Source organism: Pygoscelis adeliae, unplaced genomic scaffold, assembly GCF_000699105.1.
Source record: "Pygoscelis adeliae isolate BGI_AS28 unplaced genomic scaffold, ASM69910v1 Scaffold108, whole genome shotgun sequence".
Taxonomy (NCBI): domain Eukaryota; kingdom Metazoa; phylum Chordata; class Aves; order Sphenisciformes; family Spheniscidae; genus Pygoscelis; species Pygoscelis adeliae.
This window is the reverse complement of record NW_008825498.1, coordinates 248,997-258,055: the sequence shown is the minus strand read 5'-3', so window position 1 is coordinate 258,055 and position 9,059 is coordinate 248,997.

The window sequence follows — 9,059 nt, the reverse complement described above, 5'->3', positions numbered from 1 at the left end:
TGCAGACTGCCATCTGCCTTTTCTGAACTGTCTCTGAGAAACAAAGAAAATCTTTCAATTTGCCCAAATTAAATGGAGCTTGGAAACAGGAATAAGCCCAGGAACAGTATTGTCCTCCTCAATCTTCTGACAGCTTCTTAAATTGAAACTAGATGCAGATAACTCCCTGAGTCTTGATGCAACAGCAGGGAGGCCCTAAACACCTTTGAAGCTCCTGCATACCTTGGAAGATACCAGATGGCAAGTCCTTCAGTTACAGCACATCCACCACCCCACATCAGTTTACCTAACAGAGGAGAATTTGAGCTGGGTTACCAGAGCTGAACAAAGCACTTCAGGTATTAATAGCAATTAATTTCAAGAAGTCCCAGCTCATGGGACTGGCTGCAGTTCTGTTCCGGAATTATCTAGTAACAGGAATGACTGCACAGGAAGTATAACAGCCACAGATCACATTATCACGTCCCCACCTTAGCTTCCATTGAAAGGAAACCTGCATAGTTTAGAAGAGATCCACAGCATATTCCTACTGTGTCTTGATCTGGACATCAAGCTGGAGAACCAGACTTCACAGCAAGTTGTGAGGCACTTTTGCTCTGCAGTCTGAAGGTGGATTTCAGTGTCCAATACCAGAGTTTTAAGCTTTTTTCCAATTTCTGCTTTAATAAAAGCATTTGACAGCTGTCTCAAAATGCCTCTGATAATGCCAAGATGATTTGCACTGGTGTCGCTACAGAATAATTACCCTGAAGTCATGGGAGAGATGCCAGTTATACCACAGAAATTAGAGAAGAGAATTTACCTCCTGCACAGGAGTTTTACCCTTAGATCCAACAAGAGATTTACTCAGTTATTTAGGGTACTGCTCCACAACCAAACCAAAAAGTACAGTGGTGATTTTCAGCCATTTTCTTATGCCACCCAGTATAAGTGGTGGGTGGAATAAGTTTTACTGATGCAAAATCTTGGCACAGTGCACAGTACACAAAAACAATTCTTACAATGCTCAGTTTTCATGTCTGTCTGGTAGGTAGACAAACCTTCTCTCTTTCCCAAATCACAGCAAAATAGGGTTTGATTAGACCAGTTATAATTAAACCAAGGATTGACACTGGTTTTAACGCAAAAAGGAAAAGAGATGAGTCACAGGGGCATAAGCTCTTCCTCCTTCTCTTGAAAACTGGTGAAATACTGCTCCCAGGAATTCACCTGTCTTACATCAACACAATGGTACCCATATCCACAGCAAGAGAACAAACAAAGCTGTGACAGGAAGGTCTAGACTTGACATTAGGAAGCATTTCTTTACCAAGGGGGTGGTCAAACACTGTAACAGGCGTCCTAGAGAAGTGGTCGATGCCCCATGCCTGACAGTGTTTAAGAGGCATTTGGGCAGTGCCCTTAACAATTTGCTTTAACTTTTGGTCAGCCCTGAAGTGGTCAGGCAGTTGGACTAGATGATTGTTGTAGGTGCCTTCCAACTGAAATATTTTATTCTAACACCAAGGATAACTGACCGGATCAACCTTGTGAATTTAGTCTATTGATTTGAATGAGTATCCCGTTGAGACATGGGGAGATATGTAATTGTAAAGATATGTTATTACTTTATTTTATGTAGAGCAGCTCTAAATAGGTAGAGTGAGGTTGGTCACAAAATGTACCCCTGAACCTGCTTTTTCACTGGAACTTCCATTTAATTTGAGTAAATTAATATTTTAGGCAAGAATTATCTTCTTTCTCTGGAATTCTTTTTCACTGAAAGAGCGTTGCGATATTCAGATGCTCAAAGTTGTATCTTTTTACCTGTCAAAGTGGCCTACCATTCTTTCAGAAGGAAGGGCCCAGTGAGTTTGTCAGTTCTCCATCATACTGCTTTTAATGCATAAAGCTTGAATTTTATGCCAAAGTATATGATATATATAAAGCAAATATCTGCTTTACCAACGCTTGCTTGCAGACCCTCGCAGACTGCAGTGAGGGAATAACCTTTCATAAAAATCTCTAATATCTTGCAATACCACATACTCCCCACAGGGTGCTAATTATATTACTGAGGAGCACTGTCCCTGCAGTCTGCTGTGGAAATCCAGGCAAGTTAGGAGGCTAATTTCACCTGCTGCCATGTCCTTACTACACTGAGCACTCTCAATTCCAAAGGATGGAAGGAAGCCAACGAGATGTACTGGTTCTCAGCAGTACACATGATCAAATCCTAGATTTTAAGTGTGAGAAAGAACTGTTTAGTTCCCTAGATAAATTCTTTCTCTTGATTTCAGTGGGACACAGCCTTTGGTATACAGACCTCTCTATGAAGTACATAGGGCACAGTGCTGATGCCATTAGACGTTATCAATTCAAGGAAATTAAAAACACCATAGCACTCCCAGATTACGGGAATAATATGACCCTAGTAACTTTCAAAACCTGGTAGTCTATTTGGCAATGCAACTATTTAGAGATTGCAAGAAGCATCTGTCAGATGTCTGTAAGCAAAGAGACCGGCAGAATTATTCACGATGAATGACTGCCAAGTACAATAGCAGCTGGAGTGTATCCTATCAGCTTTGCCCTCTACCAGCACGTGTCAGTATAATCTGTAGGAATTACTGTTGGAGCCCTTGGAGCCATGAAAACCTCTGGTTAAGCAAAACAGGGCTTAAAAAAAAAAAAGTAAAAGATCCTATGTGCCGGTTTCCATCCAAGATGGCAGGATTAAACCCATTCCTAAAGCATAATAAATTCAGTCTGGAGCTCACAAGGAAAGATTCTATTTTGCCCCTCTCCCCAGAAAATCCATCCAGTAAATTCTGAAGTAATAGCTGCACACATTTCTTTTGAGATGCATCTTGAATGAAAATCTACATGAATTCATTGAAGAATTTGCTACACTTTTTATAAGTAGTAGTAACACATTGCTATAGGCTGTGAAGTATTTATCAGCAAAAGATCATGGCTACGCTTGAACTTAATTAGAACTGCTAGTATATGAAAAGGCACATTTGAATCTCAAGGTTTGTTTGTTGTTTTTTTGCCTGTTTGTTTGGGGTTTTTTAAGATCAATTCAAGCTTAGCTTCATGATATTAGCAGGTAGAAGTTTCTTTATATTCACACTCCCAGAGGTCTGAAGCAAATATTAGTCTCATAGTATGACAAGCATTGAGTGTGCGGATAATGGCGTGCTGCTTCCTGTGGCAGAACAAGCCATAAAAAACATAAATGCCTTGAGGAAAGCACTCCGTAATCTTTAAGACTGAATGTAAAAAGACAAGTACAACTGGATGAGGAATCCCACTAGAAGCTTCTTCCTACCTAGACTCTTTAATCTTCTGTCTTCCTTCCTTCCTACAAATTTCACCCATTGCGATTACTTTTCTTTTGGCTTCCATGCTTTCCTTTTTAAATTCTTTTTCCTTTATTTGTTGTTTGCTCTTGTTCTTTCTTTTCCATGGCATTCAAGGTTACCTTCCTGTTAATACTTGCATTTGGTAATATGCTAGCAAAAGTATAGAGGAAAACTACACCTACACATTCTCCCAGATAACACCATTATCCTTCATCTGAAGTGGCAAAGGAATCTGCTCTGAACATTGCTCCCAATGATAATCTATGGCTAGTCCATTTTTCTCCCTTTCTCCTCTAGTCATTGGTTGCTTTGTTTTCTCCAAGCCAATTAACAGTTTATTTACAAAAACAGGCTTTGCATATTATAGAAGTGGAGAAATACCCTTCTCTGTTTTTATAAGAGACACCAAGGGATAGAAACACCTTGGAAAGGAGAAATGAGCACTTCACCACCACAGCCTCTACCCTATTGAACCACCGTGTTCTGGGCCCTCAGGTTAAGTGGAGATATCAAAGCATTACAAAGCCCTGTGCCTCTGCTTCAGTGATGTTCGGGATCAGTTAATCATTTTCACCAGTAGCTTTCACACTTTTATTCTCTGCTAAATTGCCCCTGCACGATTTCGTCCAGAGCAGGAAAACAGTTAAGGATGTCTAGCACCTTGACTATGAAATGTATGGGTCTCCGTACAGAGACACAAAGCCCCTACAGGTTACACCTAGATCTCAGACGCAAAGAATACAAAGGACAGTCCAATACCTCTCCTGTCATTCAATTCCCTATTGATTACACCCTAAAACCTAATTTCAGGCTGAAGGTGAAAAAAGCAGGGGACTGCAGATGGCTTTGAACCCTCTTTTTTTTCTCCCTCTTGCAGCATGTATCCTGTTGCTGAGGCCTTGGGAATGATTGCTCCATTTCAAATTTCTTTTTAAGCCAGGCATCCCTTCCCCAGGAAAGCCCAGTTAACCGCCCTCTGGGTGAGCAATTCCTTAACACAAGACATGCCCTGTCAGCACATGGGTAGTCAATCAGAATTCTTGGCAGATGAAGAGGTGGCTCTGGGATGGCTGCCGAGAGCTGAACCCTGCCGGGTTTGGCCAAGAGAACCCAAATCCACCTCAGTTGGGCAGCCATGCTCACAGCCACAGTCAGACCTCAGACTTGCCACTGCTACTGCAAGTCTGAGCAGGACCTGAATACACCGCAGGCTGCTTCCCCCAGGCTCACACGGAAAGGCTAGCATCATCTTAGGCTAAACGGTCTTCAGCCTCTGAGGTGGTGAGGCCAACCAGGATGGATTAGTAGGGGCAGGATTAATCTGGTAACATAAGTTTCCCACCTGGGATTGTCCCCTGAAGCTGCCTTTGCAGTCAGTTCAGAGACGCGCTTGCTTGTTCACATCAGGATAACGTAAGTCATACCCTTCATCTAAAAGGATCTAGGACAAAAGAATCCCACTAAAGATACCTGAAAGTTTGGGGCGGGGTGGAGTTTAGCAGCCTGTATGAAAGCCTTCCCACTGTATTTTTCAAGGCTAGAAGCTCATGCAAACTGCACTTAGACATGTTTCACTGGATACCCTTATTAGTGTAACCGCCAGGCAGGCTCAGCCCCAAATAGGGGCACTGAACAAGTCTCATATCCAAGGCAGTCCAGAGCTGAATCTGGGGGAAATGCTCCATGTTTGTACTGTGGTTTCTATAGTTAGGTGGAAGAGGCTTTCTAAAAAAGTATCAGTAGAAAGCCCTCTTGCTGCCTTCCCCTGTAAATATGTAAAAATCACTATTATCATACTGAATGTTAATTTGACAAGTTGGGGTCAGGCTATTTCAACACAATCTGTCTTTAGGGAAGGCCTCTGTCTTGAGAGTTGAAGGCTCAAAATTGGCTCCTTCCTCTGTTTTTGTTTGCAACGAATGAGACAAGTTGCAGAAAATGCCTTCCCAGTCTTACTGGAATAACAGCACAAGCACAAGAGAAACAACACAGTCTTTGCAGAGGAAGTTCAGCAGAGTATGAAGAGGCACGAGTGCGTACCAATCAAACAGCCATAGGCATATACGCTCCAGTTTGCACATGTGACAGGCAAGCCCGTATTTATTGGGGCTTTGTGAGGAAAATAGCTGAGGCCATCGTTCTCTTAAAGCTTTGCAACAGTTCCCTGCTTGACTCTCCCCATTCGTAGTAAGAATCTTAGCCATTTTATCTTGTTTTACTGTAATAAAGTGCATTAGAGGAATCTAGCCAGACCATTTTTGTCTTCTGAACCATGTGTTTGCTTTTTCTATGAATTACATACAAGATACACTTGAAATAGGATGCCCAAACTGTGTGTGCAAAATGAACTTCATGTAGGGGACAAACATACTACACATGGTGGACCTAACTTGGCTGTGGGTGCAAAGAAGATCAAGGTCACACACTTAGAAAATAATATGCATAATGTAAATTTTGCTTCTGCCCCAGTAAACACACTATGTTATACACCTTTTATTTGTGGCTAAACATACAGACCTACATACAAGTGCATACATCTAATGACATAACTTCAGACTATGCCTTTTCCACACAGTAGTTACTTGGTAGTTTTTCTTTGTCTATGAATAATTTCAAAACATTGCCAACAGTGCAAACATACATCAGCACAAAGCAGCCTTTAAAACAGTAGTCCCGAGCTCCTCCTAGCCCCACGGAAATAATCCTGGGGACATTATCCTCTGTGGGACTAGGACATACTTTACTCTCTCTGTTGACCTCAGGTTTAAACTGTCACATCCATGAGCAACACAGGAGGGTTTCACTGGCAACTTGTGACTCAGAAGAATTGGACCAGCCTAACAAGCCATTAAAAAAAAAAAAAATTATGTTGCACTCCCATCACTCTTGCCTACAGCTGTTTTGAAAAACAAGAGAAACAAGCTGCAAAGCACGATCTCAGAGAAACCAAAAATCAGAACAACGGAAGAATATAATCAATCCCATTTTTAATCTATCAGCACAAAGCTAGCTTTCCACTTGTACAGAATGAAACAAAAGAAATGAGATTATAACAAACAGATACCTCTGGTACTTAGTTTCCTTCTCACCTCAGCTGAAAAAGACGTGCTGCTATATTTTGGGAATTCCTTGGGATTCCAAGAAAAACCTTTTTTCTTATGGGGAATCAGTTTCATACAAAAAGTGAACAGACACGAGGCCCAGCAGTCCCTCTGCCCAACCACTTCTACACCCTCACATGCTCCTCCTCCTCCTCAGTGCCCCAACGGAGCTGGTTTAGGATGGGGGACAGGGGAGGATGGGGGGAGACACGCAGATAGTTAACTGCTAATCACATACACTCAGGCATCCAGCCATGAGAACATGGGCTCTGGCATTCAGCATTTCCAAAACAAGAAAGCTCACACTCGGGAGCACTGCAGCCTTCCCTCGTGGCCAAAGGAAAGCAGCTGTCCACAAGCCCATACAGACACACCTCTGCACGTCTAGGCCCCTTTGTTTTCCGTCTCTCCCTCAGCTGCTTCCTCTCAGCCATCCACCTCACTATCTTCTTTAATTGATTCTCCAAAATATTGGGCCTGGAGAGCCACACAGTGCCTGATGACCTCTGCAGTTTCTCATGCAGACGGAGCCGTACCTTCTACCACAGGAGCCCAGCTTTCTGCTAAGCCTTAAAGACGTAGCCAGCTATGGCTGTACCATAGGCTACAAACAGCACAGGGCTGTCGCATGCAGTCACAAGTGACTATGGCGATACTTTGACCACAGGGGTCAGGTTCCAAAAATTACTTATTTCTAGGCATCTTTCCCGTATCAGAAATAGATAGTTCTCAAAATAACAGGTGATTTTTTCTAAAACTTTTGTCACCTCTTAAGGTAAGCATGCTGAACATGACTGTTCACAGGCAACAGCCTTACTGTGGCACAGCAGGGTACACACCACCTGCAGAGCTGAGGCGAGTTGTTTTTTTGCAGCTGTGTGCGCTTTCTAGGTCACCTCCACACAGCACAGCCAGAGGAGAAATAAGGCCTAGCATACTTAGAAAAATGCAGCAAATTGGAATTGATCTGGGTGATATGGGAACAAGAACAGTTGAAGACTCTGGATCCAAGAGAGTCTGGCGGAGGCCCTGCAGAGTGTGTTCCTCAGGTCCACTTTAGCACTGGAAGCCATGACTTTGTTTTGGTCTCTCTGAAGTTTCTGTTTAGATCTAGGGCTGTAGCGGTGAGCTCCCCTGAAACCCAGATGGGATTCTTACTCAAAGGTCAAAGAGCACAGGTTTTTATACCTGTATTTAGCAAGCAGGTACAAATGCAAGCCTGAAGAGTAATTTTTTAGAAAAGCAGTAACATGGCAGTTTCCACAGAATTTAGAGAATCAATCAAAATCCCTCTAAAACATATCCTAAAGCATAACCCCTCCTTACAGCAAATGTCTCATGAGCTAAATTTGACTCACTCCTGAATAAGTGTTGGGCTGTTTGGCCTCCACACACAAAATCCATAAGTCTCAACACAGGAATAACCTTGACTATGAATGAACAAAAACACATGCTGCACCTCCTCACAAACAAGGAAACCTAGATTCATTCAAAGTGGTAGAGATCACAGTGCAGGCACCTAGCAAAGGCAAAACTAAAACCAAACACATGCCCATAATAGCCTTTTGCAAGGGCAGAGAAATCTGCCCTCCTGATGACCCTTTCATCATCTGGCCTTCAAACACACAATAGAAATGGACCCAAAAAGTAGACTGAGCATGCCTCCTCCTGCATATTTTGTGCCCAAATGTTCAGTGGAATTTGGGCCTATAACTCTTTTAAGCTTTATGAAAATTCCAGCTGTAATATTTTCCTTTAAACAAATAAAATCATCATCAGTTGAAAAAACTTTTTTCTCTCATTAGCGGTGGGAAAATAGAAAGCATTTAAATTCCCATCCATCAGAGCACTGCTTGCTCTGACAGGCAGCAATAAAGTATAACCCACTGTTCAGTATATTTTGTTTCCTCCTCTGTGCCTGATCTACAGAGAACTGAAGTCTCCCAAAGCTACCATCTGTGGGAATGCACGACCAGATTTATAAAGGTAATAATGTGCCAAAACATTCACAAGGGGTTCTCAGCAGTGCCTGGGCTCTAACTCCCATGTGAAGTGGGGACACTTACCTCATGCTTTTCAAAAATAGCACCAGTCCTGTCTTCACTCTTAATGATCTAAGTAGCTTTGAAATAAATAGTCAGGTCCTGCATCCCTGTGTTTACACTTTAACATCTCAAGTTTCAGAACTAGAAACCTCCAGTTCAGGTCCTAGCAATAACTAAGACAACAGCAACAGATTACTACCACATCCTCTTGTTTGGCGGCTTCTTTTTTTCCAGTCCATACCTGAGAGGAGTTTTAGCAGCTGATGTCTCAGTAACAGGCCGGATGCTCAAGTAACAAAAATGCATTGCTTTTGACAATCTAGTCCCATCTATCCTGCCAGATTCTGCCCCTGGGAAGGAGTAACACCTGACACAAGTATAAACTGGGAGAGGAGTGGCTGGAGAGCAGCCCTGCAGAACGGGATCTGGGGGTGCTGGTCAGCAGCAGGCTCACTAGGAGCCAGCAGTGTGCCCTGGCAGCCCAGAGGGCAAACCGCATCCTGGGGTGCATCAAACACAGCAAAACCAGCTGGTCAAGAGAGGGGATTATCCTGCTGTATTCAGCA